Source organism: Apteryx rowi, unplaced genomic scaffold, assembly GCF_003343035.1.
Source record: "Apteryx rowi isolate R43461 unplaced genomic scaffold, aptRow1 scaffold_99, whole genome shotgun sequence".
Taxonomy (NCBI): domain Eukaryota; kingdom Metazoa; phylum Chordata; class Aves; order Apterygiformes; family Apterygidae; genus Apteryx; species Apteryx rowi.
Genome location: NW_020451304.1, coordinates 689,879 through 701,021, shown reverse-complemented (window position 1 = coordinate 701,021; position 11,143 = coordinate 689,879). Strand labels below are relative to the sequence as shown.

The following is an 11,143-nucleotide window of genomic DNA, read 5'->3' as shown; positions in this document are numbered from 1 at the left end:
CATTTCAGAACTGTCATGCTGTGTCTGTAATGCTACTTTAAAGATATATCTCTGTATCCTTAATGTGCCTACTAAATATTCAGGAATGACCATCTTCTTTCTCAAGGGAAGGTTTCATCTGTATGTTTCCAGTTAGAGAACAAATTTCAGAAACCATTTTGAAAATGGAAAGGTAATTCTGGCTTCAAATAGTGGGAAGTGCAGTTAGGTTTTCCAGTTGTAGCACTGGTAATAAGTGGTGCATAAAATTCCATCTTCGTTTGGATTAGAAAGTAAATTATTAATAGAGCTGAATCCTTTTTTCCAACTCCCTGTACAGTCAATAATTTATAGTGGCACAAGTGTAAGATATATATTTTTAACCATCCACCTCCCAGAATACCATTGTTCGTATTGAAAACTGATGTCCTTCTTGACAGCCTCGAGCCCCCTAGGCGTTTGTGCATTATGGATGAGCTGTGCTCTGGTCCTTTAGTCATGGTGCCGCTCCATGAGCAGATCTCCTGCTGAAAGGGAACGGAGCACTCTGTTACGAATTCATAAGGAGAGACAGGAGTGTCTGTGTTTCATCTGTTTTCTTGAACGTGGGAGATGTACTGCTTTGTGGACTTGATTTTCAGTGTTTTAACAGAAAATCTCAATGTTTGCTGTAGGTATTTACATTTCCCAAACTCTGCATCTTTGTCCGAAACAGGGGTCTTCAGATACAGAAACTGTGCTTGCAACGATTGTATTTTAGTACCTGAGATGTGTTCAGTGAATGCTGTGAACCTCCCATTGCCTTCACCTTCTCTCTTCTGTTCAAGCTGTTTAAGACTGTTATAGGCATGTATGCTGGTGCTCATCTCTTGCTTAATCCGTTCCTGTCATTGTGGCCCTCCTTATTCCTTGTTCTTAATGGACCCTGAGGTTTTGCTAACCTAGTTTTGATAGCAGTGCTTGTAAAGCAGGAGAAAAAGTCTGTCTGTCCCTCTCTTTGAAACAGAGCATCACGTATTATTTTCTTGTTGTCTTTTGACTTTCACACCCTGTGAAGCTTCTGTCAGCGGTGTGATTTGGGAGGTTTTCTGCAACTGTGTCCTTTCAGACCTTGCATCTTTTGTTTCTTTACCTTTTGTTTTCCCCTCACTATACTGCCTTTCAGATACTCCTCTTTTTTTGTTGGTGTTTCTCTTCAGATTGGCATTTCAAACATGTGAATTTATTTTTGGTCTCATAATTTTCATTCCTTTTAAAAATCTATCCATATTTTGAAGTCCAGACATGCCGTACTGGAACTACTTAAAAGTTATCGATCAAAACCACACCTAGAGCTATATCTGGAAATTCACTGATAACTATCTTGGTGCACAAGCACAGCGTGCTCTTTTTCAAATACTATAAAGTAAACAGGTAGACTCTAGTCCTTGCAGATGTTGTTTTGCTGCCTTTTTTCTTTTTTTAAATCTTTGTGCCCATATGCATCTGTTTGATGCAAGGTTCTTGAAAGCGGGGATAGTATTCTTGATCTTTTGTCTTTGTAAAGACAAAAACTAGCACCAAAAAAACCCTAGTCCCTTCTTGCTCCAAGCTGCAAACCAAAATCCCATGGAGCTAGTGGCTATATAGCAGAAACTTTCTTATGTTTACTGGAACATGTGCCCAGGTGTGTAATCTGTTATAGATCCATCTGACTTCAGACCTGTGCTGAGCTGGCATCTTTCAGGGTGAAATGTTGCTGAAACATTAGATTTTTTAAGGGAACCTTTTTTTTTTTTTTTTTTTTTTTTTTTTTTTTTTTTTAACTCTGCAGGATGCCAAGGAAAATTGCGGGTACAAAAAGAAATCGTGAGTAGCCTGTGAAAGTGGTGATCAGGTGCCCATGACAGGTCCAGATATTAACACACAAGTGACCATTTATTACATTGAAGAATAACTGAACTGTGTAGGGGCCTTGTCATCACTGGAGACTTGCAGGTACTTGTGTCACGGTGCCAAGCAAGTGGACAGAGCCCGTGAATGTTCCCAGGCCTTTCTGTACAGGAGGGAGGAGGCTAGCTAAGCTGTCTCGCAGAGTTGCCATTTGCACTTTTTCAGCCTGTCTCTTTGATGCGAGAGAAATGCCTTAGCAGAGAGGTCAAGTGCAAAAGGGAGTATATGTAGATGTCTCCCCGCTGTGCTATAAATGTAGTTCCCTCTAGGTCAGGCATGTATCATCAGTGCTAAATTTACTTTAAAATATTACTGAGGTAGGGAGGTTTGCAAGTCAGGTCTATGAAAGCATTCACTGCCTATGTAAAGAAATGCAGCTTACAAAGAGGAAAAAGRCAGGAGAGCTATTGACGTAGAGCAGAGACTGGCGTTAATAGTATGTCTGCCCTCTCAAAATAGTAAGTCTTTTTATTTGGGTAGTGACTGATCATTCAGACTGTTTCTGTAACTCATAACAGGACTGAGGGGATGTGCTGGCCAGTTCCAGGTTGGGCAGTTATTGCTGAGTTTCCATGCATTTCAGAAAATGTAAATAGTTTTCAAGCCTCCATTCCAGCCTAGGTGAAGTTTAAAAAAAAACATTTTGGGGATGAATGAGTACTTCTGTTCTTGTAGAGTATTGAGTGAATATTTGCGTTTGTGTTTGCTGCCCATGGAAAAAGACTTGCATATGCAAACCCCAGAGCTGTTTGGTTAATGCTGACCACCCCTTCTGCGAACGTTACTCCTTCGGTGCTGATGCTTCCAACAGGTCTCTCTTTGCTGACGTTTGCAGCAGACCTACTGCAGAAGGCAGCTGCAGGTCACCAGAATACTTCAATTAAAGGGTTACACTGCAGTGCCTCTGGCAGAAGGGAAAGGAGGAAGGACGTGCGAGATGCCGCCATGGGGACTTCGGTATTCACATCCTTTTTTTATTGATTCAGGTATATGTATCTTTTGGGCCTCTGGAAATCTCAGGCTCCCAGAGGCAGCTTTGTATGTGCTAGCTGAGTGTCCTGTGTACTTCGCCACATTAAACTGGCCAATGTYGGCCAGTCTGAACTGTCCTCTTCAGGTCTGGACATGGACACAACTACATCTGAGAGGAGTGAGCTTCTCTTACAGTTCCTGAGAAAAGGATGTTCTTTGACTCAGCAGTCCCTGAGTCCCTGACCCTTTTGCAAGCGTGGTGCCACCTAGATGCTTTGGAGATGGATGCTGGACCGGACTCCAGAGGCTGAGACAAATCATTACCAGGGCAGGGGAAGAAGAGCTTGTTCCACAGTTGCTAATTTGTTTTTGAGAAGCTTCAGCATATATCCACTTTGTTTTACCTGAGGGCATCTTAACATGCCTTACCAACATTCCTTTAATTTTATTATGGCTTTTCTATTTACCAAGGCCAGCTATTTCAGATCTGTAATGAATTACAGTGCAGTGGGTGAGGTGCTATGTTTTGTTTTTCTGCCCAAATGCAATTGATGAAGGGATCCACTTCCATTGATCCTAGCTGGGAAAGAGTGTAAAAATACAGGGTTTTTTTGAAATTGGGCCTGAGACCAAATAATTGGAAGAAAATGCTTTAGAATCTGCAACTTATAATTAAACACTTCCAAGAGGCAGCAAGATACGGTGAGCTCAGCAGAAGGAGGCATTTCACTCTGAAGACTAACCATCTTTGCTTTGTTTCATGCTGTGTGCCATTAAAGCAAACAACTTAGCAAGCTTCAGAAGCGTTAGGCAGCTCTAGACCAAGAATAGCATCTAACTTTACAGCTAAGCTAGAAACAATGAGGGCCATCAGCCTTCATTTTTTAGTGCAAAAACTAGGTAGCTTAGCTCATGGAGAAATCCCCATTACTCTATTTTAGGTCTTCTAGAGTTTGTAAGGTGGGAATTCTCATCTTCTGAAGTATCCAGCAGTAACCAACCATAAATGAAAGATCCTAATTTAGAATAGTGACCTGATCTGCTGAGGCAATCCATACTTACCTGTACAAGCTAGGTTTTCTTTTTTCAGTTGTGTAGATTCTAGCCACTGTTCCTTCCACAAAGGATGTAAAATATGTCTTCTCTGATAGAGCTTGAAATGCAGTGGAAATATCTAGCTTGTGCCATGTAGGATCAACTAGACTCCTGGTTAAATGCRTCGCACTATCCAGATTTGTGAGCCATTGCTGCAGAGTTGTGATTGCATTTGCAGGGGAACAGTGACAGCATTGAACTGGACGCAACACTCAAACCTCGTGCTGCAAAAAGGTCTTCATCTGTAAAGGGCAAGGCTGGTTCTGGGTAGGTAAATAACAAGGCAGAGGTTTTCAGCACTTTYATAAAGTCAAATTCAGTTTTCTCCTGCTTTTTTTTACTGGAGTCTAAAAGGAGTTCACCAACATGYTCCTGGTAACCTTGAAGGATGTATCCACTATACATGCTAAATTTGATCTCTTCACCCCCACCCCCATCTCTAGTTAATTCAAGGTATAGTGGTCATTTTGATTCAACCTTTTCTGTGAGTAGAGAGATGTTTGAGGCACAGGCTGTCRCTTTTCTGGCGCAGCGTTGAGCCACAAGCCCCTTGTGCCTCTGCAGAATGGGGAGAGCTTTAGCAGAAGCAGAAGTGTTAGTGTGCACTTGGTTGTAAGGACTTGCCATCACGGTTCTGCAGAAGTGCCCTGAGTTCTCTTGTGCGATTGTGCGATGTCTCTGCCTGTATTTCTGTGCAGCTGCAGCAGCCCCGGGCTCTTGCTCAGTCGCCTCACAAGTGACTTGCTTAGAGGCGGCAGCTAGCCCTGCRAGTGCCCAGGGAAACCCTTAGCTGCTCTCCGCTCTTCCTTCAGCAATGTTCCACATTATGAATGAGGGAGCAAATTTAGCCCTTTTCCCTGTGCTCAATTCATAGCGCCTGCGTAGAGCTAAGYGACTGAAGCCAGTTGAAGAATTGGTCACTTTTTGTTCTCTCCTTGAACTTCAAACCTCGTGYAAATTCATTAGCTAAGACAAATATGAAGAGGTGAATGATCTGCCTATAGTGTTTGATAGAAACGTGCAACATGGAAATCGGATGTAAACCTCTTGCTCTTCCCTTGCATATCTATTATACATGAGCCCATCAGATCAGCATATTAATAAAACAGGAGGCTAAAGCACTTGGCACTCCCATCCCTTTAGTGAAACATCAGAGGAGAGACTGTCAACTTCAGTCTTTGAAGCCTAAAGCTCACATCTGCCCAGCTGCTTCAGTGACAGTCAGTACTCTCAAAAGGGAGCTCTCTCCTTTAGGTGCTTGCTTTTAATGCTGGTAAAATTCTCCTCTGTGACAAAAACATTATTCTTTCCTGCTCATCCTTCTTGCATACTGAAATCTTTGAGCGATACATGCAGAGGGGCAAAGGAGACTCGATATGCTGAGATGCAAATTGTTTCTGTTCCTCAAAAGCTCTCTCCACCAGGGTCGCTCTGTGCAAGTCTTTTRTGCGCATGTACCACCAACCACAACCCCAAGTCCTTTCCCTTCCCGGAATATTGAGGAGTAAATTACAGAGCGTTTCCTAAACATCCAAGTTCCTTGTGCGTCAAGGCAAAGAAAGGTGGCCCTGGGGACCTGCCCTGCAGTCACACTCCAAGTGCCAAGGGCCCATGTGCAGGGACTGATATTTTTTGCAGAACTGCGCTTCTCAGTGAGCAGAGGCAGGAAGGGGGTGCTGCACTGAAGAGCGCTGTCTTGGTGCAAAGTGGGATTAGCTGTAGCATAGTGCAAGTGTGGGCCTGTGTGGCTGTGAGTAAATATTCATGGCTGATGATCCTAAAAAAAGAAACAATTTGAGCAGCTGATTTCCTGGCCTTTGTATGCGAAACTAAGCATCAAGAATAGGGATTCAGATATAATTACAAGTGGGGGTGCTGAGAAGTAAGAACTAGCAGATCTAATTAGACTTGCAGCTTTCAAAGCAGTGGGGAATGGACACACAAGAAATATGGTTAATGTGTTACAAGTATATTAGCAAGCTACAGGGCCCAGCAGGAGGTGGGTAATGTGGTCTAATAGAATGGCTGCTGTGCAAAAGAGAAGGCAGAGCTCACTGCCTGGGGTTTCCAGGCTGCAGAACCRCTCTGTCTCCTTGGGAGTTCGGGCAGTGAAACGCCAGTGCTGAGCTGCCTGAATACGGGAAACCTTAGTGACAGATCCAGTACGGAGACAAGTTCAGGTTCATAGGGGCTGGGCTTCGAGTGGTGGGGAAGGACAGATATCGAAGGAAGAGCCAACATGCTGTTCCTTTGATCCTTTGCTGAGATGCACATGAGGATGATATCTGCGTTTTCCATGAGCATTTACAAATGTTTGAACTGCATCCTTCCCTTCTCTTGCTTTGAGTGCCTGGGGCTTTTCCCTTGGGTTTTTTTTGTTTGTTTGCTTTTTTTCAAAAACAAKACTATAGCTTGCATCTTTAATAAGGTAAGGAGGTATTTATCATAACACTACCTTATGAAAATGACAGACAGAGCAAAGCCTTACTGTGTCACATTAGAGGCTGGGGGGTTGGTATTGGACCGCAGAGCTGGTCTTGGCAGTGTGATGAAGACACTATTCTAGCCAACACGGACATAACAATTTCCTAAATGTAACCACAGAACAGTCAAATTGCTGAATCTATTTCATTGCAGCACCGGCTGCTGAGTTATTAGCAAATAGGCTTTGTTTGATGAGCTGCCCATAAGTGGAGTGGAGCCACAGACCTCCCAGCCTGACGTTGCAGCTCTCGCAGYGAGCTCCTGCTGGTACTTCAGCGCTCCTTAATGCATCTGGCCATTTGGGTGGGGGAGTGACACTGCATCTGGCAGGACGTGCTCCRGGCAGTGCCTTTATGTGCGTCGGCTGCTGAATCACGCTGTGGCCTACCAAAGTTGCACAGAATTTAAATCCACCTTTTTYCACTAGTGCCATAACTGACATGGGTGAATGCGGGAGTGCCGAGTCCGATAGCAAGCAGGAAACACTCTGTGGCCAGAGGGTCTCCTCTGYGACGCTGGTGGTGGTGGTGGCACCTCCCTGCCACGCAAAGGTGCTTTGTGTGTGCTGCTGGGCTGGGAGAGGCACAGATTCACCCCAGGGAGATGTGGGAGATGTGTGTCTGCTATCTAGTCTGGCCTTCCCTGAGATGCTCTGGACAGCTTGAGTGTGCTGCTACGGAGGAAAGAGCTGTGCAAAAAAACAGATTCATCTCAGACCTGGCAAGTCTTCTCTCCAGGCTGGGTTGGGTTGGAAACTGCATTTCCATTCATGCCTGGAGGGTGCTAACCACGSGCAGCCAGAGGGGGATGTTTGTATTCAGCTGAATGAAGTCGTTGTGCAAGTCAGCTTCAATAGAGATCAGTAGCCTGGATTGACCAGGGTGCCGTTATACAGAAATACCTCTGGTAGTGACCCAGGCCGTGTGTTATACATGAACACTCAATAGCTGTCCAGTCTGACTGGTTGAAAAACTCTTCCTGAGAAAAGACTAAAGCCACTGTTTTCAGTAATGACTACATTTTCAGGCCTTGACTTAAGAAAACTTTAAAAGGACTTGCTTGCATTTAGGCTTTTTAAGTGGAGACCCCAAATTGCTGATCGTTCTTGAAATCTATGGTTTCAATCAATATCAGTTTTGGAGCGGATTTGGAATTTGAGTGTTTTGTCTCRTGCTTGGTTGTGTGCTATAATATTRAACTGCAGCAGCAGGACCAGAAGTTAGAAGCAGTTCCCAGTTGTGAACCCATCTTTCTATGCTGCAAGCAAGGAGGATTTCTCCTGGCTCGGTAGGAAGGCATCCTCGTTGCACAGTTGGGTGGATACCTCCCACAAGAGCCGTGCTTTCCAGGGAGCACGGCGTTGCTCGTCTCTGCAGCACAAGGCTAGTCTGCCTGGACCTTTCTGTGCTCTGACACATGCTGTTTTCCTCAGCCATTTGCTTATATGTCTGTATTTGCAACCCACTACCCCCAGAATGCCAAATCTGCTTGCTCTTGGAGTGTGAAGCAATAGTTAAAGTAGTTTGGATCTGGGATTTTCTCATTTAGACAGAACAAACGAGTTCACCTTTGACCATGCATGTTACATTTTAATTTTTTTCTCATGCCAAGAAATACAAAGGAAAGTATATAAGATATACCATATCATCCTGCAGGAAAAAAAGAAACATTTATCAGCAAAGAGAAGCGCCCAGCTGAAACTCCTGATGGGTTCATGCTGTTTGTACAGTATGACTCTTCCAGTTTGCCTTCAGAACAGGATGAGCCTGTGCCCGTAAGGCGGTTACAGCGCCGGCGGAGTATACCCTGCACTGCCGCGCGAAGGGTCTGTGTCCTGGGCACCATCTAAAAAGGGCTTGGGGAGAGGGCACGTGCTCCAAAGTGGTATCAGGGTTGCCTTGGTGAATACTGCACACACTCCCTTTCTGAAGTTTCTTATCCTGGCTATGTATTTATAGGTTTGAATTTTGCTTCCCACTGGTGTTAGCAAATGCTTTACAAATATTCCCATTTTGAAAAGGCTGCCCCCCCACCTTGGCTTGTGCCCAAGCATGGGAGTTTTCAGGCCAAATCCAACAGTCTTTGCCAAAATTAAAAGATGCACGTTGAAAAAAAATTTGACCTTAAATCTGAAATTTTTTCAGCTTGATGCCGGAGCCCTAACTGTGGTTCGGTGATGATGCAAGTAACAAAGTGATAGAGCAAGGTTGGGAGTATCAAAAAAATGACATGGGACCAGCCCACTGGGGACGTTTCTGCAGCCTCTCTCCGTAGACTGAATGGAAATTGAGTTTTAATCTTATATAAAAGGCAGCATCTGTTCCCTTTGCCTACAGGGAGAGCTCCTCTGTGTTTGGAAGGTAAACTACTGCAGTGATGCGCGCTCGAGTCTGCAGCCAGCCGAAGTCGGGGACGTGGAGGAGCAGATTCCCTGTCCCGTGATAATCCCCTCGCAGCATAGCCCAGTGATGGCATCGCGCTGTCAACTAGACCTGTCCCAGTTTAACAAATGGAAGAAGGGGATGAGGGAAAAGCCTGTGCGACTTGGGCATTGCCCTAGGGGTAGAGGTGCTAAGGGACGTGTTAAATTTGCAATGATAAGAAAAGAGAGGAAAACTGGAAAGGAATGAAATAGCRGGCAGAAAAAGCCAAGCCTAAATCACAGCAGTGAGGGGCAGCAAGTTTGACGATAAGGTGAACAAGACTAATGCCCAGGAATATGATCTGTTCTCTCCAGGCAAACTTCCCGGTGCAGGATCTGCTTTGGGCGTGGAGGGGCTTTGCCAGCCGAGAGCCTGTTCCCACGTACGCAGCTGAGCCCTCGGTGCCCAGCTGGGCTGCTCCCCCAGCACGAGGGGAGAAACACCTAACCGAACCCCAACGGCTTATCCGTTTGCCAGTCATCATTAATACAACTTTGAAATCAAATATTTTGTCACTCTTGTGCTAAAATCCTTTTGGTCTCCTCTGCAGGCATTCATCTGTACCCAGCAAGGGCTCTGCTGCGCCGCCCCTCCGAACCCGGCTCTCCACCAAGCCCCCGGAGAGAGGAGCCCAGAAGCACCAAGAGGTGCCCGCAGCCATACCGTTGTGCGAATAGACTCCTTCCTGAGCAGTGCAAGCCATATATTTATATACCACCAGGACCTCACACTTGTCGATCGTAACTCCTACTTGAACTTACATTTAGACACGTTTCCCACCTTCTCTATCTCTTCAGCAAGCTATCCTCCTACCAGCTGAACTTCGCTGTCAGGTAAGGCTGGATTTCCGCAGCATCACTCCTATCCCTCGCCTCTCCGCCCTTCCATAGGGGGCACAAGCTGGCCAGATCCTGAGGATTTTGTGACTGTTATAGTTGCCGACACATAGAAAACTCGCTGCTGACGCGTGTGCTTAGAGGAGGCTGCAGCAGGTGGCAAGGAGCTGTGACGTAAGTAATAGGTCTTATTGTGGGGATGGAGAGGAAGAGTCTTTGTGTGACACACTTCTTGTGATCGCCCTGCTGCGTTCCAAAAACAAGGTCTAAGCAGAGGAGTGGCTGTGCCTGGATTTGGAAAACAAGATTTCTTGCGCTTAGTTAAAAACTAAATTAGCAAAAGTTTGTGAAGGAGGCTTTGGGGGGAGGGGTTTCTGCTGGCTCAATTCAGATACCATTGGCCTTTTTTAAATACTCAGGAATTGGCAAATAATGTGGCAGCTGTTTGTTTCCCAGATGTAGAGAGAAGGAGAAAACTGGTGGCCCTGGGATGGCATTCTGCTGTGATTTAGTTCCTCGTAACGCAATAATGTATGAAGTATGGGACAAGGATGGGGGGCGATCAAATTCTTCCTTTGCGAACGCTAGCTAATACATCTAAGAGATTCAGTGGAAGGCTGCAACTGAAAGAGCAAAATAGTCAGTTGAGCTGGGGTAAAAAGAGAGAGCGAAATGGAGAGCAACTTCCTACGGATCTAGTGGCAAAAACCTTTACAAAATGTTGGGTTACAAATAGATGAGCAAGTTGTCGGAGCGCAGGGTAAAGGGACTGTTTCTAGGTAATCCTGGGGAGTTTATTTCTGTAACATTGTGTTCAGCTCAAGAGACCCAGATAATAAGAAAACTTGAAAAAAATACATATATATGTATATATATATATGTATGAATATAATAATTCATTGCTCAGGAATACTGTAGAGGCTTTCGGCTGGGTCTAGGATGTATTCATGAGTGCAGAGCAGTGCAATTGTATCTAATCAGAAAGAAGATTAAAAAATGAAAGGAGTTTGTCGCTGTCTGCTTCACCAGCCTAGGACTCCTCCTAGAAAGGATCATTACAAACGCAGCCACCTTGCGAAGCCCCATCGCAGTTAGGACTGCAATGACAGGTACTCCAGTCTATTTTGCAAAGCGTAAGAGTGTATGTGTTTGCATAGATCCCACTAGAGAAAATCACATTACAAGGAAATGCATATTCACTTGTACATATTTATATTAAGGACAGGAAAGAGTAACTGTTTTTTCTCCCTAGCTGTACAGGGTATGCAACCTTCAGCAACTTTGCCATCTGTGCAATTGGAATAGTGTAATGCTAAACCACCTCATAGGGGGTTGCAAGGTTTAATTCTTCAAATGTGGTAAAGCACTTTAAGGCTCTTTAGATGAAAGGCTTTATATGATGATAAAATAGCATTTAAATTC

General features: G+C 44.7%; 1 protein-coding gene across 4 annotated transcripts in view; it reads left to right on the top strand.

Moving 5' to 3' along the window:
• Positions 1–4,013: 4,013 nt before the first annotated feature.
• ABR (ABR, RhoGEF and GTPase activating protein) overlaps positions 4,014–11,143 on the top strand; it is a 74,290-nt gene continuing 67,160 nt past the window's right edge. Inside the window, exons 1-2 of one of the 4 annotated variants that reach the window (XM_026055338.1) lie at positions 4,014–4,245; positions 8,118–10,830. The gene's annotated coding sequence lies outside the window, so the exon portion shown is untranslated. Of the gene's footprint in view, positions 4,246–4,284; positions 10,831–11,143 lie in introns of those variants that run through there. The other 3 variants (XM_026055339.1, XM_026055340.1, XM_026055337.1) reach the window with 3 other exon arrangements.